This window comes from Neocloeon triangulifer, unplaced genomic scaffold (assembly GCF_031216515.1).
Source record: "Neocloeon triangulifer isolate White Clay Creek 2 clone unplaced genomic scaffold, ASM3121651v1 ptg000015l, whole genome shotgun sequence".
NCBI classification, from domain to species: Eukaryota; Metazoa; Arthropoda; class Insecta; order Ephemeroptera; family Baetidae; genus Neocloeon; species Neocloeon triangulifer.
Window position 1 is genome coordinate 59,420 of NW_026775557.1, and position 24,210 is coordinate 83,629.

The 24,210-nt window shown below is 37.5% G+C and overlaps 1 protein-coding gene across 1 annotated transcript in view; it reads right to left on the minus strand.

The window, feature by feature from the left end:
* Positions 1-24,210, minus strand: part of LOC132202204 (leucine-rich repeat transmembrane neuronal protein 1-like) — a 99,999-nt gene that overhangs the window by 35,856 nt on the left and 39,933 nt on the right. Inside the window, exons 3-4 of the mRNA XM_059628972.1 lie at positions 19,090-19,143; positions 1,743-1,781 (exon numbers count right to left, since the gene is read on the minus strand). The gene's annotated coding sequence lies outside the window, so the exon portion shown is untranslated. The remainder of the gene's footprint in view (positions 1-1,742; positions 1,782-19,089; positions 19,144-24,210) is intronic.

Consider the following 24,210-nt stretch of genomic DNA (forward strand, 5'->3'; position numbering starts at 1 on the left):
ACTACTTTTTAACTGTCTCTTAAGGTTAAATTCATTGTTGAATTTGCTTAATTTTTAATTTATAAATTATTATTCTTCACTTTTCCTTTAAATTTCAAAAGTCAAAAAATTAAAGATAATCCACAAAATTAAATATAATCTTAACATTGAATGAAAAAGATGTCTAACACACATTATGAAAAATTAAATTAAGTCACATCATTATCTAATTATAAGACCATTTTATTGGTAAAAATAGAACAAAGAAGCGAAAAAGAATCGTCCCAACAAAATAGTTCTATGAGAAAAGTATATTCCGCCTTCTAAATTTAAGATTCAAATAAATAAATTTATACAATTGATTTTTTTTTTTAATGTAAGCAATATTTTTTTTAAAAACATTGTTCTGAAAAAAATAATGATTTTTAATGTTATATGCCATATATGTTTTATGATTATGACTTCTTCAGTGCCTTTAAAATGTAGTTCACAACATTTATATAAGAAAAACTTAAAGTCAACTTTCAATATTAAAACACGGATAACAGGTTGAAGTTCTCCAATTCTTATTGAAGTTTTGAAAAGCTTTTTATAAATACACTTTTGAAATTAAAGCGTCTCTCAAACTTTTATAAAACCCGACTGTCCACTTTGCAGAATAAATTTTACTTCGAAATTTATCCACAATGATAAGAGTCGTTGGGAGAAACACATTTTGTTACAAAACGCCAGCGAATATTGAGACATCTTTTATGCAAAGGAGTGTGCAGATAGGAGCCAGTGTGAAATATGGAGGTCAGCCCTATGCTATGATCGCGGGACAGCATAAAAGGCGGTTTAAGACTGTTTAAAAGACGCTAAGCGGGCTGCAGCGTGCAACATTTCCTGGTCTTATCTCGGTGCACAATTTATTACGACTGCGCATGCAGAAAGGATACAGGCGTCATAAATCGCGCGCGGCTATCTCATAATGTATCTATGCAAAACAGTTTGCTCTGCCGAGAGAGCAGCGAGCGTTTTCATTTTTTCCCTGATGCACTGGCTGCATACTTTATTACGCGGGGCGCAAAACGTGGCGTTAGCCGGGCGAAGGTGCAATTTATCAGGTCGCTTTCCACGTGTTTATTGGCCTCGTGTGCATTTCTGCGCCATGGATATTTATGTGCAACGCGACGCCCTTTCGGGAGATGAATTCGCTCGCGGTTTCATTTTGCTCGGAGAGATATGTGCGCGCATCGTGTTTACTTTCCAGTCTGGTTTGCAGTAGATTATTTATTTCTGTTGATTTTGGACTACTGGATAGAAAAAAAAACATCAACTGTAAAAGCAGAAACACCAGTTTTGTTTTCTTAAACTGTCGCTTTCAGTATTTGGCGACTTTTTTACAAGAGAAAGTTTTTGTCCGAGTAAAAAAAGAGAAACTGTTTTCTTGAAGCGATATATTTTTTGCCCTCTTTCACGTTCCGCGAGATTTTGTGGCATATTTATACAAAGTGAAGCACTTTGTGCGAGAGAACCCACGAATTCCTCCCCCGTTCCTTACATCTCTCCTTAATTAAAAATTTCAATTACTACTCGAGAAAGAAAACCTCCAGCTGCAAATTTTGTATTCAAGCACCCGCAGCTTTGTTTGCTTTAAGCACATTCAAAAGATTCCGTTCGCCAAGTCTCGGATTTTTTACATTTTTACAAAAAAAAAACTTTTCTGGAAAATTAAAAAAAAATCTTCATTCTCACCAAACGTGAACAAACATTCAACTTACCACTGGCTGTGATTTAGATCCTCTTCAAATGTATCTGATCTGAAACAAAACAAAATTTTATATTAATTAATTTTTTTAATGAACTCACAGTTCAAATGGTATAAACTGCTTTTTAATTAGCATCAAAGCCTTCTTTTGAGAGAACAAATTGAACCAATTTGCAATAATGAAATGTGACCGCGCCGAATGTTTTGGGCCATTAGTCAGCCGCTGCTAGGGACTTAATTAAAAATAAAAGCTCCTCTAATTAATTCCGCATCCTTGCGCCCACTCTCGGAGAGCGAGGCGCAGTCGAACGGAGCTGATGGCACAAGGAGTTGGAGGAGGTGGGTGGATTAATTATTAACCAACCGAGCGCAGGCTCTCCTCTTTTCTGACTGATGAAAAATAGAAGCGGCAATAATGGGCTTTTCAAGTTCGCCTCCGTCAATGTAGACGAATCTCCCTTAATTAAGTCATTTTACTTTCCAGCGTCGCGCAATCTTGTTTGCGAAATCGCATAACATTCTCCGTCGGGCTCATCCCGTTCCTGACAAAAGGAAATTGTTTCTCTGCCATTACCTGGAGCAAACTTTTCCATCTCGCTCGATTGCGAGAACGCGAAAAGCTCGTTACAATAAAAATCCACTGCCAACGGTTCTCCCTCCCTGCTCTCCTCACACATGAATTTGTTCCAACTCGGTCAATGGCTCTGTTGTTGTGTCTCTTGTTGTGTGCAGTTTCCCTGTCAAGGGAGACGGTTGACCCAGTTTTGAATTACGACGAGCGCTCTCCGCTCAGGCGACGACGGACCCGAGCTGAATCTTCATTTCACAGAGTGAATTTTTATTAACACGAGCTGAGCAAATTTCGAGAAAAGGCGGTGCATTTCTATGCGGCAAAAGTCGTGTTACAACCAACGTTGAAAGCTTTTAGCGATGCTTTTATTCCTTCCTCACTAGTCACTTATCTTTTTCTTTACATTCGTTTTCAGATATATTCGCTGAATGAATACGTGAACTGATGAGATTCTTTTTGCATCAAGGTTCAGCAAGAAAATAAATCCAGTTCTTTGAATGTGCATTTAAAAGCTGCAGAGTGCAATTTTCTTTATAAAAAGAGAAATGAAAACGATCAACTTTCAGTGAATTAAATTTCACACAACGTTTCAATAAAGACTCTCGCTATACTACGCAGTAAGAAAATTGGCAACAAAACCTAATCTCATTAAACGAGCCACTCTTTATGAAGCCAAATAGTGGAATACGAATTTCATTTGGACCAGTGTCTGCGTGAGTTTGCCCATAAATGCACGGGCGCTGTGCGGAAAAACGCCGTTACTGGCCTGCATAATGCCTCACTTTCATGGCTCATATCGCAGCCCTTATTGGTTTCATATTTCCAAAAGGCAGCGCGTAAAATTGATGCAGCCCATTCCGGCGCGCTGCTCTCCATTAAATATTTATTGAATCGCCAGCCAGCGGCGCATAAATAGGCCAACTAATAGTTCACGTGGCTCTCTGTGTGGCAAATTGCGATGGTGCCTCAAAGCTCAAATTTAATTGCATGGCAAAACGGTTGCAAATTCCGGGGGAATCGTTTGTGTCACAAGTGGGACCGTTCTGAAAGCACTCTTTTTTTGCAAATATATTTCATCCCGTGACCGGATTTTCTGCCAACGCACAAGTGGTCTGAACCGCTTTCTGCGCTCTCAAGAACCCTTTGCCATGCACTCGCTAACCCGCACACGACTTATTCCCGTTTCTTTCAACTTTCTGAATCCAGTTCAATTAGGGTGCGCTGCTTTTCTATAAAGGAAACCACCATCAATCACTGCCCGTAATTGGCTGAGTGAGGTTTTAGACGCACTCGCAAAGCATTAGTAAATAATTACTTGATGGCGCGGCCCTATTTGCTCGCTGCCAATTGCGATTGCCAACAGCAAAGAGGGATTTCCTTGTTCTTGGCCGGATTTCGGCTTCTCAAATTCAGCACCTCCTCAACAGGGTATGCGACCAATAGTTCCCCACTCTCAAGGCAGATTTAACTTTGTGTCAAATTCAACAAATTTTTTTTAATTATTCATTATTGTAAGTTTGATTGCCGGAAAATTTATAGTTGCTTACTTACAGCATTTCAATTTGGCAGTACGGTCAGTACCTACAGATATTTTCAAACGTCTAGGAACCTTGATATTTTCCAATTTTGGAAATCATTTAAGAAGTCAAAAGGCTATTTTGAATAAAATTGAAGTTATTTTTTTTTTTTATTTTAAAATATTATTTTATTTTAATTCATTCTAAATAATTAGGGCCTTTTTCTGTTTAAAAACGTTATTTAATTTAAAAAAAAATAACAACGAATTATAACAATAATTAACAATTATTAATTGGCGGGTTTCTAACTTTCCAAATATTAATTACAAATCTCCTATAAAGATAATAATTTCAAATTTTCCCAGGAACCAATGCTGCAACGAGTTCTCAAACAACAATAATATTACATTACATTATTAAAGCTTTTTAAATTGGTGCTATCAAATCTCAATCCTACATTTATTTTAAATAATAAAAAAAAAAACAACCGTGTTTATTTAAAAAAGTTAGATTAAGCCAATAAATAATAATTTAAATGGAACCAATATCTGGAAATTTAAATCAAAGCTTCATGCAAATGTTGGTAGCACTGCTTCTGAAGCCCTCAATGGGTTCTTTTGGTCTGGGGTACTATTGACCTGCACTCCTCAACAGACCTGATTTCAGATTCTACCGCGTCGTGATCGATTTCGAAAGTACTCTCGAGAAAAGAGAGAAGTAATTACCTTGGCAAAAACGTATACCAGACGGCGTGGTTTCTTTTTATTTGGCCGAGGTCCAAGTAATTCTCCAGATTATACAGTCTCCACATTGCCTACATCAAGTGTCGCATTTCAAATGAAGCTAATCTCCTTGAGAATAATCAAACGGATCGTTAAGTCGCCTTTTTGCACTTTCACTGATTTCGTTTTGCTAAAAACAATGATTGTATTACGCGATTTTTTTGTTAATTTCCATTTGGTCCTTGAATAATGGCCAATTGGAAATTTAAATCGCAAACAATTCACAAGAACATTATTTGTTTGTACCGATTTAATAAAATAGAACTCCCTCTCCGCATTTTGTGGAGCGTGCGATTTTCCAACGCTACCCTCAGCGATATTCCTGTGAAAATATTCCGCACCGTGGACCATTCAGTATACGCAGAATTGGAAATGCAAATATGAGCCGCATGGTCAGCACAAAAGCAGTCAAGTGAGGATTCATCAAGTATTCAATAAATTCAGTTCGCTCGCCGCTAAGCAAGCAACCCGAGGCGAGGGGCACTTGAAATTGGACGCTGCGAATGTATTGATTGCGTTACATCTCGGTGTTTATTTTGTTACTCGCCGGTGCAGATATAGAGAGGTGTGTGCAGCGTCGGGCTCGTAGAGATAGAAGCAGCCCTTTCACGTCCTAGGGGAGACGCTCACTTTTACTCGGGGTCTCTTTATTCTTAGCACGAATGACGGCGTGATGAGACCCGCGGATGTGCTCGGGGCCTCCATTTGCCTTTTCCCCTTTTGCTTCTTGCTTGACCGTGCCAGTGCCACCCGCTCGCGAGAGAGAGAGAGAGAGAGAGAGGATCTATTCTTCGGAGAGGAAACTTACGAGACCTCCAAGCCCGCCAAATTCCCACTCCCAATTTCGCCGGCCATCCTTCAACAATGCAAGAGTAGCCTCGTAAAGAAGCAAACTTGTACTTTTCTATCTCGAAGGCCACATTGGCGAGCAGGAGTGACACGGCTTTCAGGCTTTGTCTCTTTCCTTCCAAGTCCCCAGTCGGATCACGGCCATCAGCCGCTCCCGAACTTAAATTCGAACCGACTGAATCCGCGTCCAGCTCTGCGCAAACGAGTTTGCGGTCGCTCCACCATCATTCTGTTTTTTTTTTATTTCTCATTTTTTCGGTCCGCTGAATGCAGTCATAAATTACGACGCCTGCTGATGACATTTGCAATCTACTGCGTCGTTTTTGCTGCAAAAATATAATAAAAACGGAACGTGGAATACGCAAAATTGCAACAGATGCATATATAGGCGACCGTTCCACTAATTGCGCAACTTGTTTAGTCCTAGCGGGTGCATAAAAATATTTATCATCGTGTTTGCTTGAGAGGAAAACCCAGCGGTAGTGAATTGAAATGATTAAATCAACTGTCATATTTATTTTCCATGGAATTGAAATGAGTTTCCACACCAGTAAAGTCATTATAATGTATTGATTTGTCGATATGAATTTTATTTTTATAGGCAACACTAAATTGAGAATTCTGTGCATTCACACTTTTATCAATAATATTATATTTTATTTTTGTTATTCTAAATTATCAATCTGAATTTTTCGCAAAAATAAATAAAATAATGTTTCACCTCGTAAGTCACTGCTCATTAAATCATAATTGTCGACATATTATTGTATGGACTTATTTTAAAATTTACCATCCTCCTGTAATTTATTCAAAGTTTGATGTTTTAACTCTAAATATTAATTATTTGTGTGAGATACACTCAAATCTGTTTGAGGCACCCTGATGTTGACATCGCATCTCAAATCAATGCATCAACGATTTTTTTTCTCAATATAACAAAGATCTTCTTGCAAGAATTTAAGTACTCTAAAATAAATAAATAAATTACTTTGACAAAACTGAGGAAACGTTTATTTTCAGGGCATGAATGATTCAATTCGGAGTCAGTAAAAAATTCAAATTGAATAAATATGCTCTGAACATGCCAATTATAAATAAAATATAAATTCAAACTGAGCAGCTTGTTTAACAATTCATAAATAAATCTACTTCAAGGATGGTTGCACCACAAATTTTCTTTGCTTTATCAAATTTTCAGCGTGGGATGGCAGCACGAGCTCTCCGAGCCATGATAGATTATTCAATCTCCTCCTGCCTTAATTTATCCGGCAAATTCATTTTCTTCAGCGCGGCTTTTTGCCTCTGTAGAATATAGCAGAGCTGATATTAATTGGCGACGCTGCGCGCCGCTCCTAAATTTTGCCAACCGAAGCGCTGCGAATTTCATTTTTCAGCAGCAGGCTAACTTCATTTCCTGCGTGTGCGGTCAAAAATAAAATATAGACTCGTGGCGCGGGTATTGATCTCTTGTTTTATCAATATGGGCGCTCTGGCGTAATTAAGTCTGGCTGCTCGGAAGCAAGGAGCGTGATATTGGGGGCGGGTTTTCTCATCATCATTTCATTAAAGCGGCCAATAACTTAATAATCCAAGGTCTGCTGGATTAAACTGCGACCCGGCACGGAACCAGTTCGCCTTTATGATAATGCACTCGCCGGTCGTCATTTCCATATTTTCCAACTCGGCTCGGTGCAGCCGCCAGAGATAACCTGCTCCGGGGAGGATTAGTTGCAGACTTACAACATTAAGATCTCTCTCGAACCCCCACACGCATCTATTTAAACTTGGTAATCTCAAATTATCCAGCAGTGCTCAACTTCGATGCCTTTTAAATTATTTTCTAGTCCGTAGCCTTTGCTGTTGCCTCTGCATTCACATCATTATTATTTCCGAGAAAAAAAAGCTTTACCTATAATAGACCTAACGATTTCCTTCCCTTTCGGCTGTTGTAGGATATAAATATTTTTTTCTGCTTCTCTTAAAAAAAAAATCAATGCTAAAAATCTTTTGCCTAAAGGGATCTTCTTCAATTCGGCTGTCTGGTATTTTTATACCACCGGTTTATAATGAGATTCAGAATAGTAGCCTTCCTAACCAATAAGCTCATCGATTGGTGCCTTATTTTGCTTCATTTTGGACGAAAATAGCGCTGGGAAACGATCGCAGGGTTACAAATCTCTGCAGGCAGATATAGAAAAAGTTTCATCAAACAATATCGCATGCCAAAATGACCTTATTTTAGAATATATCAAGGTAAAGTAAATAAATCATTATTCAATAATTATGTGTGAAATTTAGTAATGAACTGTTTTTTTTTTTATAAATATACGTTTATTTCTATGTAAGGCAAATTTAAAAATTTTCTTAATTAAAAACCTCAATACAACTACCAAAGGAAAATATGCACAAAAATAATACAGAATAAAATTTTGAGGAGGACAAATTTGATAATATTTTACCTGTATTTTTATTTTTAAGAATTTTAGTTATTTATAAAAATTTCTTCGAAACTTTAATTATTTATTTTTGGCCGGATTCTTTATACATTTTAGCAATATTTGTTTTATGATCGTCATTTATTGATTATTTTACCACAAAAATTTATTTCATCCCTCATTTACAAAAATTTACAACTGTGTTCATGGAGAATCTCACGAGAAGAGCAATTTTTTAAGGTTAAATTTGTATAACGACACGGCTGTCAGGCGAAGTACTAATGAAACTAAATTCAGTGGATTTGTTACGCAATTTGTGATGACTGCTGAGCATTGTGGTTTTGTCCGACAACTGTACGTATGCTGTGGAATAGCCGGCAGCACACGTCTGTGTTTTTGTGTTGCGATTGTCGCCAGGGGATGATGGATCGCGAGGGTGTTCGGTCGCCCAGGGCCGATTATTTATTTTGTTCGTTACCTCTAGATGTGGCGCGCGAGCAGATCATTTAACCCCAGGGGAAAATTTGTCACACTATGACATCGTCATTAGCTCTCCGTCGGTGCCGTCACCAAATCTATTGTCGTCGTTTCATCTTTTGTGGTGCAAATGGCGCAACAACAAACGGAGCGTAATGACTGCAAAACGAGAGCCTGTATAAAATATTTTGTTGCGGCTTCTTTGTTACACCGATCTTTTGTTGCTTTGCTCGGGCGCTTTGATGTCATCAAAGGAATTCGACTGACAAATAAATTTTTTAGTTATTCATTTGCAGAGAATTCACTTGTCAACCGTTTGCCACAAATGAAGGCAATTATATTGATTTCCAACCTCTAATAAAATTACAGCACAGGAGCTTTCCACGTTTTATATTTAATATACATTTTGAAGGGTCCTTTAGATTGCAAAGTATCGTTCGGAGAGGCTTTCAAAGAATAAGTAGCAAAACGTATTGAGTGTGTTCACGTATGCGATCGAGATTTGGTACAAGAGCGAGAGTAATGATCATGCGAGTGCTGTGGCTTAGTGGCTGTCGTAACGCACGGAACAGGTGAATAAAAAGAGCTAATCGATTCTTGTACACCGCCAAGGATACACTCAAAAGCTTTTTACGTGGAGAGCTACTTTAAGGTATAAAAAAATGATGCTTTTTTCATGGCTGCATCACTTGACACACACGGATATGTTTGCTCACCACGTGTGTGTTATCTCTGAAGCTCACACAGCGTGGGAAGACAGAAGCACGGCTGAGTCATTGACGAGGCAGCCCTTTTCATTTGCAAAAAAATTTGGTTTATGCTCAAATTTCTTTTATCATTAGTAGGAAAAAAATAATAAGCATGGACACTTTCATTAACATTTTTTTAGGAGATTCATGTTGGCAAATAGTGATTATTCTATAAAAAAAACAACGATTAATTCACAGGAATGCGAAAATTATTTTTTAAAAAAGCCAAAAGGGTATAATTTTTTTGCTAAATATCCATAGAAAGCTAAATATAGAAACATTAAAAACACTTACTAACCCTATAAGCTCCAGTACATTGAGAGTTCCCCTTTTTGTCTACAATTTAGGATTATTCATTGTATACAAAATTTAAAAAAATTCATTTAATAAATTGTTTGATTGATTTTTTGTATTTGGTAAAAATTTTAAATGCAAAATTTATCCATATTTTACATTGACTTTGTTCCTTCGAGGGTTAGTTGGATAAACCATGGCCTAAACCCCGGTTAGGCCTTGCTTGGAATGCGGTGGTGGTGCGGTCAGAGGTGGGCTATACTAGATGTTTCGGCCATCAATGCTCGAGGGGCCGGCAATCTTCAGGCTGCCGCATTATGAACATTCATGGTAAGTGCTCCGAAACAATAGAAAACAATGTCTGCATTCTGGAGGAGCAGCTCTGCGAATTGTTTTCGAATGGCGCCGCCGCCAACTGGGCCGCTTCCGCGTCTGCCGGTTGGCGTACCCGTCGGCACCACTTTGGGTAATAATCGTCTCAGGTAGCTTCCGCCATTACTTCATCGGAGGCTTACTTTTACGGCCTGGTTGCGGCCTGGGAAAAGCCATTTCGCTGCGTGCGTTGCCTGCCGAAAACAAATGCGCAAACCAATCTCTCGTGTGCAAATTATAGATGCTCCCTTTGATCCCGGTCTGATTTCGTAAATGGACTCGCAGCTTTGCGATTTAATGCACTCTCCATTTATTGGAGTGGAAACAACCATGACCGTTGCTCAAATTTTCCCTATCAAATTAAATTTCAAAATTTTATGAAAAAAAAATCACTCAAATCTGAGAAATTTCTCTTATTCCTCTTGTACATCTGCCATTCAATAAAGCCAATAAGTGCTCACGAAGAATCTTTGGTATTTTTTGAATGGAGATGTCCCCAGGACATTTCCTTCCTTGACTTTTGTCGCAGGAGAATCCTCACAAAAGAGGCAGACGGACCGCGCTCTGCTCTCTGGTTCCTCGAAATTAAAAGATTTCCGCTCTAAATCAACATCCCGCTCCAACTTTCTTGGGTGCATTTGCTAGGGGAAGAGGGATGAATGGTTCTTTTGCCTCCAGTGTTTGGGAATAGGTTCGGCCACTCTCGCAATCTCTATACTCACTCGACTGCGCCTCAAAGTGCTGAATGGACGAGAATGTTGCAACTTTTGGAAATATCAAAACGAAACCTTCGTGTAATCTGCTTGAGGTTGGCCTGCTCGAAGTAATTTATTCCATTTCACACTTTCCGCCTTCGCGTTGAAGCCGGCAAAAAGTTGCAAATTAAAAAGCAACTCGTCCATTTGACTGCGGAGTTTAATCATTTGGTAGCACGAAATAATTAATGTTAGCAAGAGCCGCACCAGACTTTTTGCGCGCGCTCCGTGCTAATCTTCTTAGCTGACACACATCTGAATTACACAAAGTCGCTCCCTTGCAGCACGAGTAGTTATAAATTAGCGTCCGGACCCGCAGCCACAACTTTACAACAACAAAACTCTAATGCATCAGCCTCTTACTACGACTTGACATTTTTCACCATTAGAGAGCAAAAGTTCCGTAAAAAAAAACCCGGGTGAATAATTAATTGTTTATTTTTGTCATTAAGTCTTTACTTGCTAAACAAATAGATAAAAATCCATATACTATATATCAAGAAAGGCTTACTGCGGCAGATGGGGGTCTTTTTATCTCGAAAGTGGTGCCGTTTTTTCTTAACAATTCCTTTTTTTTAAATAAATTTTGTTTTCAACAATTGAATTCAAACAATGTGAACTGAAAAACAAACAGCCACATTGTATTTTTTTTTTTTTTTTTTGCTTTCAGGATACAAAATACTCAAAACAGTTCCTCTGTGGCTAACTTTCCATTTGATGTGGATGAAATAATTTCCCTGAAAAATAAGTGACCCATAGTATTTAAAACACTTTGTTGTGTCTGGTAAGTTTGACTACATAACCCGATTTTATTGCTTTTGTTTCGTGTTGAACGATTCGAGTGTTGCGGTTTGGTTCTCTCTTTTTGCCCTCGATACCAGTGAAGACTGAAATAACAAATTCATGATGAGCGCTCGAGAGTTTACATATTATGCGGTGAGACGGGAAAATGTTATTAAATTTCTGCCAAGGTTATCCTACGCTGCGCCGCTCGAGTCGAGTAATAAACTGACGGCCCGCGCCAGTCGCGAAATTAAGTATTGAATTACGCACATGCGAGAGAGAGGGATGATCCCTCGCGTGGGTGTTCGCTTTCACTTCTGCCGTCACATGCACTACCTGCGTCGAATTCATTGGTTGAGCTTCTCACGTAGCATATCTCATTTGCCTCAAGTTTAATGAAATATTCAAAATGAAATTCTATACATTAATGAGTCTGAAAACTTTCTCCCTCAATATTAACTTTCGATGTATTAAGTATTCCCAATCCTGATAGGTCTTTACATGAAGTTTCTGAAGTGTATTTGGATTTTTTTTTTTTAAAACAGATGATTAGATTTAAATTGTGTAAAATCATAACTCTTTTAATTTTGGCTTCAAAGATATTTCACAAACACAAAAACTGTTGATCTCTTTAAAATATTTGTCATGATTTTTCAAATGTGATTCTTATTTTTTTTTGCTTTTTAAAATTTGTCTGCCTCTTTATTTTCGTAAAGAAAAAAACAACACATGTTTTTTTTACCCGCCTTTTAATTCCCAAACCAACGTTTTTAAAGACCTTAATGGCTTCCATTCAGATTCGCCGTTGCCAAACAATAATCGAGAGAGAGGGACAATAATTTAATCAGCCAAACACTCGACCATAACAGAGGAAAACAATAGCGCCATTAACCATTAACTGATAGAAGCAGTCGATTAATCGTCTCTGGTTCTCACATTTTATTTCGGAATAGGCACTGTGGGTGGTTTCGCATTTATTGGCAGTCCACGCGCCAAATAAAAAAGAACGGCGCTCGCAAATAGCTTTATTTTGAACGCAACTTATTTTGATTTACTCTCGTTTGGTCGTTCGTTCGCAAACAAACAAGGGAACAAAAAGCCGACGCGCTGCGGTTGATGCGAAATAAACGAAAAATGGCTGCGACCCGCACAATGGCCTCGCTAACGACATTCACGCCTTGAAAATGGGAAACTTTGAAACCTTTGACAGCACCCGACGCGCACGCACTTTTTGCTCGAAAAACTTTTGATGTGACTTCCTGGGCTCAAATTGAGTGCGGCGGAAATTTCAAACTGCGTGAAACCCTTTTTCTCTCTCTCTACCGAGCCCGTGTTTGCCAAACTTGAAATTCCTATTTCCCTCAGCTGCAGCGCGGAGTCTCCTCCTCTCAAATATTATTTTCCTTGGCGAGGTGCGGTGCGAGTGACATGCGAGGAAGCATTACACGGGACAGGATATTGGAGGCGATTTTGCTTGTTACTCATTCGAGGCCTGTGTGCCCTCACTTCCTGAACGACTTTCCGCACGTGCGAAACTGTTTTGAAAGCACACGTCAAACTTTCTTCAAAGGGAAACCTTACAGTTTATATACACAATTATTAATGCTAAAAACTCTACTAGTTAAAATTAATGATTGAAATTAAAATTTTCTATTTTACTCAAAAAATCGTAATTAACTTTATTTTCTACTATTGATGTTTAAGAAAGAATATAATAATTATGATAAAATATTTGGGAAACTCATAATATAATTTTAAATGCTAGTGAAATTATATAACTTTTTAATATCAAATTGTGTGAATAAACCTTACAAAACTTTTTCTCATTTAATTTTTTATTTTCAAATTTTTATATCTTTCATTTTTCCCTTAAATCATTTGAATTTAATCAACATAAATATTACCTGTTGCTAAAAATCTGCCAGTAAAATAATGTAAAACCCAAGACTAATTAGTACGGTGAAATACACCATAATATATAATATTTTGCGGCTTTAAAGAAGCCATTCCCACTTTTTGTTTATTTTCACGGTTTATGTATCCCGCTTAACGGGGAGGTGCGGCGGATTGCCTATTTTAATAACAAACAGGCGCTCAACCTGCGTCATCGAGATGTTAGTTTGTTCATGGCAAGTGCGTCGAGGGATTTACTTCGTTCGTATATTATTTCTCCCGTCGTGTTTGCTTCAAAAATGTTTATTTAAAGACTCCCGGCAGAGTTACTTTCTTGGGCAGATTATGAACGGCTGGTGAATTATTTATAAATTTTTTTATATCAAGTAAACTTTTTGTGTGTGTTTACACATGTCAGAGAGCAGTGGAAGTTTCGTGCCAGCCTATATGTGCTGTGCCATGTGGGAAAGTGTCTCGGCAGAAACTTTGCTAGGCGTAGGAGGAAAAAAGGAGAATAAATTCCATGCTGAAGATGATCGTCCACTTCCATGCAGGTTGCAAAAGTTACCAGATGGGAAAATGAGAAGGCAAAAAATTCAAATGCGGATAAGATATTATTTTTTACTGTATCAAAATATAAATGAACTTTTTTACTATTTAATTGATAATTAAAATTTTTTACAGGCTTCAAATTCTAAAATCATATAAAAAATTGGCTCGTTGTTAAATATCTATATTTGTGTTTGGTACGACTGACAAATACACCCCCAGTGAAACATTGATTGCTTGACGTGCCAGGTGTCCGCTTTTGTGATTTGCTTGATTGCCTGTTATGCTGCGGGGTTTCCGTAAGCTGAACGCCTGGTGGAAAAATAAAAAATAAAAAGGATCGCACTAAACCAATTATCAGGCTTTTCCCTTTGGATATCGGTTTGATCAAAGTAAACATTGATCGTATCGTTATTATTTTAAATATCCGCTTTCAAAGTTCACTGATCGGTTTAGCGAAGGGTGTAATTTTTGTTTTGTTGAAGGTTGATTCATTGTTTTTTAATATAGAATTCGCTTTTCTCTCGTGGGTTATATAAGTCGTTTATTGTTTCGTACAAAACATAAAGATAAAATGATCTAAAAAAAAAAGGAAAAGCCGATTTCCTATTAAAACTTATATACTTATATTAATTTTTTACGGTATACATGACTGATTTGAGTGGTTCTTTCTATTGGAAAATCTCCAAGTGAAATAAGTGTGGGAGTGTGCCAGGCCCGGACCAAAGGTGGGAATACATGAAGCGGAAAAAGGGTGCGTGTGGGCTCAAGTTGGTTCTGCCAGAGGGAGATTTTCCCCCTGAAAAAGTTCGCAGCGTTTGTCTATGACCCACGGACGTGAATTTGCATAAAAATTCCCTCTGCTCGGTGGCGTCGTATGCAAATCGAGTGTTTTCGCCACCAAGAAATAAAACTTGCCTCAAAATCCTTAATCGGATTACAAGTTGACACGGCTTAAATTAGGTTTGGCGAAGGCGCGCGGCGCACAGATTCGCTTCACAATATGCATGGAGTCGGAATTATTATTGTTCGAATGCATTCTGACAATTCTCAGGAATTAGAGACAAGTTCTTCTGATACCAAAGGCCTGTTAGCAAAACAAACCCTGCGTCAATGTTTGCTTGGCCCGTTCGACATACAAATGACGCATCAATTCAGCAAACAAACAATGATAATATAACATGAGACAACAATAATAATAATATTTTTCTACGAAATGTTTCTACGCTTAAGTTGTGATTAAATAAAAAATTTATTTAATTTATATCTGGTTCTTACAGTTGAAGTATTATGACTTACTGTAAATGAATTTGAAATGCATCAAAAACTGTCAAAAACTAATCAAAATCCATTAGTTAAAAGTTTTCTATACACACAAAAAAGTATTTGAATAAACAGAAAACCAAACTAATTAAACAGTTCAGCAGCTCTTACTGACCTATCAATTATTCTGTATATGAAATTTGTAATTTCAATGGAAGGATTTATGCTTTGAAAGAATTCTAAAATACAAACCCCTCGTCAGTGAATGCGACGTGAAAGGATTTTTTGTGCGTTGGCGTACAGCATGCCTGTTTTGTTAAACAACAAAACGTTTTAGGCAATAGCTGTAGAAACGTGGTAAAATAAGCCGAGGTAGAGAATAATTCAATTTTGCTTTACGCTCGGCGGCCGTGCTTTTCAGCTACGGGTTTTGTGTGTACAGACAGTTTTTAGGCGCAAGCGGCAATAAAAAGGGGGCTGGAGAGCGTCCCCTGCTGGTTGCTCTCTCTCAGTGCGCGCTTGTTATTTAGCAGATAAACCCCGGCGGAGAGCGAGAGAGACAAGGGTATACAAAAGCGCGCTTCGGCGCTGCTCGCTGGCGCCGCCGAACAAGCCAGAGCGAGTGGATGTCGCTTTTTGATGTTTTGCATAATCTACGAGACGCGCATTTGCGTTTGCACAGATTAAAAATGATTTTCACGCGACGAGTGTGTGTGTTTTAAATTTGTGTCACGTTTCATTGTGTGAGCGCCCGTGTTATTGTTGCTTTGTCCGCCAGATATGACGCAGCTGCAGCCGCATTTATTGTTATTACGAGTAATGCTGCTCATTTATAAAAACGACACGAACACCTTTATAGTGTATAGTAGTGCGCGCGCTCCTAAAATGAATGGATTTAAAATATGGAGTAGCACTTTTATTGCTTGCACACAACTGAATTCTCCGCTCTAATTGCAAAAAATGTATTTTGCAGTGAACAGCAAGTTTTAAGTACCCTCGTTTTTAATTAGCTCGTTAGTGAATCATTGCAATGGCTGCTCGGTAGGAAAAAGTATGGCCGGGGATATTTGCACAATAGGCTCGCCTATTGCGGTGCTACGCATGTGTACCACGTATGTGTGCGTGAGCTATGGGTGTATGTTCGTGTGAGCTCCATAACACCATCACGGGTGATAAATTTGACGCTCTGACTTCCACTCATTTGTCAACTCGTAGAAAGGGGTGCGGTGGATATGAAATGATTGCCCCTAGAAAGAAAAAAATGAAAGATTTGCTGAAGGAGAAAATTTCATGTTATCTGTTGATAGCAACGGAATGGAGTATGATGAAAATAAATTGGAAGCAAATTGAGGAAAAGACAAATTCTATGCAATAATTGATACTTTTTTATGCTTTTGTAGAGAATAATAATAACTTAAAACTTTATAGAATAAAATACCTTTTTTAAGATAATTATTGTAATTAAAACTTATCAATCACAGGCGAAACTATACAGTTCAATTTTTTAATTATAAGATTTTCAATCGTATATAGGTTAATATTTAGAAAATTATTCACATTGGTGTCTTTGCTATTCAAAATAACGTCAGTCAGGGTTCTTCTGGAAAGTAAGATGTACTATAAATTTGAATGAAGATATGTCAATATCAGTCAATATATTTGCAAAAGCGTAAATATATAATTTTAATTATAAAAATAAATATAAAATAAACAGCAAAATTATTTAAATAAAAGTTGTAAAATTCTATCAAAATTTAAAAACAAAATCAAATTTTATTGAACATTAAATAATTATAACCGTTTTTATTTTGTTTAAAATTTGTGACAATCAAAGTAAAAAAGTAACATAACAATAAATTTAGCTTTTAACTTGAAATTAAATATTAACAATTGCTTGCTCTAATGCACACAATGAATAAAAATTATCATTTTTTTTATTATTATATAATTATACGAAAACGTATCTAGGTAAGTTTTAATATATTTGATGCTACTTTTTTGGGCAAAGGGCAGCAAAATGGTGGCCGGCTAAAGGACAGCAAGATCAAATCTGGGCCTTTCTTTCCTCTTCGCATACACGAGCGAGCGCGCAAATAACGTCAAAGAGAGGTAATATCATCCTCATATCCCAGATCAGCCGGCGCTTTACGGAGAGCACAGCGAATGGCACACATATTCTCCTCTATCCAGGATTATTGTATTACATTTTTGTCCGGCGAGAGGCTTATATGTGCGCTCGGACCAAAGTGTGCACGCGTGTGTGATTAGAAGTGGCGGCGACGGCGGCGTGCATCGAACGCGGAGCATGTAGATGCTGCTCGAGTGAGTTTTTGGCTCACTGGTGGAGTGCGCCGCGGATCGATCGAGGCCAACACCAGAGAATACTCCGGTCGCTGTGGCGCGCCCCACCCCGCCTTGCCCAAGCAAGCAAGATCTAACGGCGAAATCTCGCCTTTTTTCTCCCTCGCTTGGGCCGAAAAGGATAACTGACTCGCTTGTGAAGATCATCGGCCGCTTTTTGATGTGGCCCTCGGCCCGCTGCGCGACCCGACGCACCGCAAGAATCTCTCCGCCGCCGCTTTTACATGCATAGAGATGATAGGAGAGGGTGCGCTGGCCGCTCGCGCTAAAAGGGCTACGCAACTCTCTGCCGGACACTCCAAGCCAAACAATCTTGATGCCAGCCGGCCAACTGACGAAATTCTCTCGTCAGCTTTTGTGTCGGCAAACCGGCCGTGGATTAATATTTATAAATGTTTGCCTCCTCAAAGTTTGAGTGAATACGCAGCAGCTCGGCTCCTTCCTTTCATACCTATGCATACTCTCGGCGACCGTCGGCAAATTAGGGTGGTGCTTCGCATTCTGCTTGAAATCTGTTTGCTTGAATAATTCAAGAGTGCCTCAAGTTAACATTTTCCGTGTATACTCACACCAAATTTGCCTCAAACTGTCATTGTTGCGTATTGAAACAATGAAACGTAAAATAAAGATTGATTAGTACGTCAAATCCTCATTTAAAGTTTGACTGGAAGATTATAGTTTTTTTTAATTAGTTAAAATATTTATAAAAACAACTGAAAGCTGAATTTATTAATATATATAAAATTTAGTATATTTGTAATTTGAGTAAAAAACAAAACTTTTTGAATAATGACTATGAGCCGCTGGTAGGGAATTTTGCAATTTAAAACAATTCTAGAATGGTTATTAGTTTCAACTAATTGAAATTTGAAATTTAATATTTTTATTTATTCCATATATAGTTTTAGGGTTTCACAAAATTTGGAAACAAAATATTTGAATTGTACAAAAAAATTTAATAGAATTTAGTTAATAAAATCATACAGAAATTTCATTCATCGTCAAAACTCTTATCTTGAATTTGTCTTTTTTTTTCGATTCTTTAGCACATTTTAATTATCTCGTTTTCCTAGCTTTATTCATTTTAATGCATTTAGCGTAAAATTAGGTCAACTAGAAATATATCTTCTTTATATCTGACCCAATTTCACACAAAGCTTTGGAAAAATCAATCAATTTTCCCTATCGGTGCCTCTCTAATGAAGATACTTTGATAATGATATAAAATTTATGGTGGATAAAATAAGAGGCCCGGAGTTGAGGTCGGAAGTTGATTGTTTGTGGCGGTTCCGCATGCAAACAATAGGGCTGCTCCCAAGGCATTCTCTTTGTCCTAATTTCGACTGCAGACAATGGCCTTCCGGTTTATTGCACCTCCGTAATCCGCTCTAGGAGTTTACCTATACATTTATGTAATAAGGGCATTCATCAGTTCTCTACCTTGGCTTTTCAATACAGCCTTGATGCAATTCTTCCGTTAAATGGCAAACAATCATGGCTGCGATAACTCGATCGAACGCAGCAAACAGTCAGTGATGTGCTTTGTAGTTTTGCGCAATGCTTGCGTAAATAATATCTTTTGTTAGCATCGATTGATCAATCGCTGGGTCAAATTTGCACGCGACAAACAAAATCAAGGCAAACATTAACATGGCAAATAAAAGGCAAAGTCATTTTTCTCGTAATTGCTGTACGAAATTTTGTACTCACATTAGGCTATGATGATGCATTCCATCACGCCGACGGCGTATTCCGTGGGCAATCCTGCAACATATAAAAAGCGACGTTTCACACAACCTGATAATATTTCACCTTGGCGCCGTAAAAGCCTGGCCGTAAAATTTTACGACGCAGCCCCCAGGAATTCATACTTCATAAATTACTTTGCCTTTATCGTGCAGGGAATATGTATGCAACCGGTCCGTCACGAGTGCACCGAGAAAATTTATTCAATCCCGGCACTTCATATTGGCCGTCGCTTGTAAATTCCGTCGGCCAATTTGGTGGGCGCTGGAAAATTCAACTTGCTGGAGGGGGTTGCGATAAACTCGTGGGGATGCTAATTTTTGTTTTCCCTGGCGCGTGCTCGTTGATGTTTGCCTCTGAGGGACGAGTCGACGAAAATTTTGCATAACTTAATTTGCACTTTGCGCGCCCTTCTCCGTTAGGAATTCGCCCGAAGAAGAGAGAGCGTCTCTCTCCGAGGGAATCAATTGAGTAGCGGAGGCGACAAACAAAATTCTGTGGTGCTTTAAAAAGCAAACAGTCACCCCGTTAATAAAAAGAAGAAGTTTGCAGAGGGAAAATATGATGAATGCTAATTTTATTGAATCAACAATTTTTGTCTCTGGAAAACATCTTTCAACAAAAAATTGTTTGCTTTTTCTTTTCACTTTTAGCTATTTATACAGCAATTATACAAAATTTTATTCCAACGTTGCTATTTGGAAAATTCAAAGTTGTTTGCTGAGTTTCAAAAAAGGGAAAAAGAGGAAAAGAAAAATATTATTTTTAAAATTTCATAGCGTTTTCTTAATTAGCCAATTCCGTTTCGCAAACTTTAATTTTCTGGTCCGGTCAGAAATTCAAAATTAACATAGCTGGGGCTTCTCATTAAAATTGTAAGGGCCAAGTGAGCTGTGTAGTGGTTACCAGGGTCGAAAGTACCGTTAATGGATCCTTTATAATCCGGGAATTTGATACAAGAATATCAAATTTGAGCAGCCTCATAAAATTTACATTGCAAATTTCAAGCTGGATAACAACTGATATGTGAGCTAAAATTAAAAAAAAAAAAATTGCTTCTAACTATTTACAATATTGCAATTTACAAATTTTTGCGCATCCAAAATCACCCTTTATCATGCAACTAGTATTTCTCGAATTGTTGTTTGAAGACTATATTTGAGGAAAATATAAAAAATATAAATTTTCTAGCATATTAAATGTGATTAAATTATGATTAAAATTAAAGTATAAGCCTTTAAAAAATCCAATGGCAATATAATGAATTTTAAATCTGCTGTTTATACCAATATTTCAATGTTGGAAATTATTTTGTAAAATCAGAATCATTGGAATATTGATTTTACTTTTTTTACCCATTTATCTTTATGTAAAAAAGTTAAAATGTCAATAAAATAAAGGACTGATTAAAAAAAAATTTATCCTCTTATCATTAACTGACAATAAGGATAATATTCCCACTGCCTTAAAATAATTTGAACAGATGCCGACAAGTGGAAAAGTGCAAAAAAATATTTCAAGTTCAGCAGGTTGGAGTGTGCTTGTTTCATTAGCCTCGTTGGTGAGAAGAGAAACAATACATTTTCCGTCAATGTTGCCTGCTTTTGTTGTGTCGAAATCACATTAAACCTGCCGTTGGCGCTGGAAGGACACGCAATATTCCCCGCGTTTGCCTTACTTGGCCGGCCAGGTACGTACTTGGTTGGCTCTTGGGCCTGAAAAACAGATGGTCTGTGTGCCTTCTCGCCGTCCTCGCAAACAAGCCCGCCCGAAACACAGCCGGGACCAACTGCAATCCAATTTGTCTAGGGCGGCGCTGCTCAATCGAGAATAATTAAATTCTTTGCGGGACCCCTTTTTGCTCGTCTCTGCATTTCGGGCGGCACAATTCACACAACCGACGACGACGGCCGCAATTTCAGTCCCTCTCTCTCTCTCCAACTCTCCGCAATCAATACTCACGTTACGAGTTGTTTGCATGGGCTGTGTGTTACTATTTGGAAATTGCGAGAGTGGACACCACAGCGGGCTAGAGAAATTTGGCTGCAAGGTACGTCTCGCTTTGTTCCGTTTGATAATCACCAGGCCAATTTAGACCTGGGAACAAGTAACCTGTGTGGACATCCAACCACGCTTATTTTCATAGTGATCCATAGTTTTGACATGCACAATTTGAATTTATTACTGCCAAATAAGCTAATTAAATAATAAATAAGCCATAACAATTCAATCGATTCATAATAAGATTTGCTAATTTTAAGCTCAATTTAACCTTCAAATTGATGTAAATTGAATTTTATTTCGTTGCCGGAATTTTTAATAATGTGTAATAAATAATATTTAAAATTTAAAACTATATTTGCTTCTCTTAATTTAATTTCCGAAATGCATGAGAGACTTACAAAACGAAATTTGGACTGATCGATATAAGAAAAGTAAAAATAATAATAATTAAAACATCTGATATATCAGTACTTGCTATGTAGAAGGTATTTTTTTTTTAATTTTCCACGATATTGAATGAAATTTAATTCATATTCAATAAATTTGAATTAGTCTTCTGCAATTTTTTTGCTTTTATTTAAATTCATTTGTAAAATTCAAATTAATGAAGGATGAAAAAGACTCACGAGAGGTTTGAGCAAATGAAATTTTGTGAACCTTTTACGGAAAAATTTAATGAATGAAAGAAATTACTTAAATATTTAAAAAAAAAAAATCCAAAAATCCGTTTTTCTCTATTTGCTCAAATCTTGGCTGTGTTTGGTTTTTAAACTCCGCTTAATATTTTATGAAAATTTCATTCCGCGCTTTAATATATTTCAGTGCAGGAAAAATTACCTAATTAGTAATGAGTTAATTTGGCAAAAGTTCAAGTAACTTTGATGTTCATTTTCCAATGCGATTGATAATGAAACAAGCTCCAGGCGGTCAAGTGATACGCGAGTGCTTCATTAGCGGTTGCTTAATTATGTTATAAAGTTGCTCGCTGATGCAAGAGATGTGGCGATAACCAGACAGCAGGCGCACGGTTTGTTAAAAGCTCATTAGTGATTAACCCGGTTGCCGCATAAATTGCATTTGCATGCTGCGAGAGAGGGACTATCAATTTTGAATTTTCCGCGCTGAAGATCACAGGGGACCCGCGGCGTTTGCCTCATTTGCATACAGGACGCGTTTGATTGCATGCGTGCGTCCGTAATTAAGCGATTTGCCGGCTCGCAATGAAGCTGCTGCCTGTCAAAGTTCCGGCCTCGCGCCGCGGGCCAACAATAACCAATTGCTGAAAAATGCCCACGCAAGCGGCAATGTGCCTGTCCACAACTACCATCACGGAGTGGTGGACAACATAGTAATTATGAGGGCACTGAAAAAAAATATTTTTCTTTTATCCAAAAATTTACTTATTAAATATAATAAAAATTAAGATTTTACATGTGAAATTTTCTAAATTTGTAAGTAGAATTTAATCAAAATTGCTCCAATTTTTTTATGTTTTGTCTCGTTCTCTCGCTGAAATTTTCTACTTTTTTCAATGATATCACAAGAGAAAGATAAAAATGTGAAAATTAAAAACAAAATGCAACATTTAAAATAAAAATTTGATGGAATTTTTCAATTAACATCTTGAATAAATTTCTCTCCTAAAATTCCATTAAAACTTTAGTCTTCATTCCACTCTTTTCTAAGACTAAATCAGATCTCCAGTGTCTTATTATTTTTATTCTAAACAAAGTTCTGAATTGAAACGCCTTCTCTGCATGCGGAGTGAGCCAAGGGAGTAAACTCTCTTGAAATTTCTTAATTAAATGCGCCTCTTCTGCTCCACTTCACCTTCCAAACAATATTTGTCGAAGTTGGTGCGATCTTTATTTAGAGAAAAATAAGCTCGCCTGAAGCTGAGCCGAGGAAGCTCGGCCAAGGCTTAATAGCCTCCATAAATTGCTGGCAGAATTTCCGTGCGCCCGCCCGCCGCCGGATCTTTGATTATAAATTGCTAAACTTTTTTGAGCCAGGTTGTGCCGAAGTTTTTCCTGTGTACATTTTTACAAGTAAAAAGTTGGCGTTTTTAGCCCCAAGTCTTTTTCAAGCTCCCGTGTAGCTGATAGACAGTGATCTATAGGTGCTGCGTTTCTTTTAGCCCCTTCCTTAATGTAAATGCGCACGATTTTTCATTTCAGTGCCATCTTTCTCCTCTTGTTTATTCAGCGAGTCATCAATTATTCCCGGGAACTTGGAGAAATCTGCAAAATTTGCATGCCATTAGTTGGCGCACTCGAGCTCCCTCTCTCCACAGCTGCGGAACAATAAACACCGATTTTTTGTGCGTTTATCCTCTCGGGGTGCAGATTTGGAAGACTCATTAATTTTGCCTCTCGGAAAATTGCGCGGCTAATCTAAAACACTTTCCCGACTGAAACTCATCTATAAGTTGCTCGCACACAGATTTTCTCCGAAGACAAACTCCTCATGCGAACAATGGGAAAGCTGGCGCAGCCCTCTTCGGGAAAATTGTTATGAATTTTCTAGAAGAGGAGAAAAGTTTTGGCTGAATAATAATGTAAATTAAATTCTAGTATACCTATGTTTCCATGAAATAATAATGCACCAATGAGAAAATATTTGTACATAAATATTCATTATCAGTTTTGGATCTTATTCTTTAAATTGATAAATAAATTAATCAACACATAAAAAAATATTTAACAAAAACCTCTATATGAAAATATTTTTTAACCGTTTTTCTCTGAGAAAATGTTCTAGAATTTTTTCATGAATTCTCACAAAGTTGCCAAAAATGCTGGAGCTTTTTTATAATAAATAATTCTGCATTGAGGATAACTCATTTTTTTTCTTCTGGAATGATAAAAGTTGATGTTCGTCCAAGCGTTTTCATTCCGGTCGTTAAAGGATGGTCGTCAAATCTAGTTATTTATTTGCCTTTTTTTAGCGTCACTCTTGGTGCCTGTTGAAGCGATTGCAATTTATTTTGATTGAAAAATGATATTTTAAGCTCAAGCGTTAAAAAAATTTTAGGCATACTCTCAGTTTTTGCACAGCTCGACACTCTCACATGCAAATGAC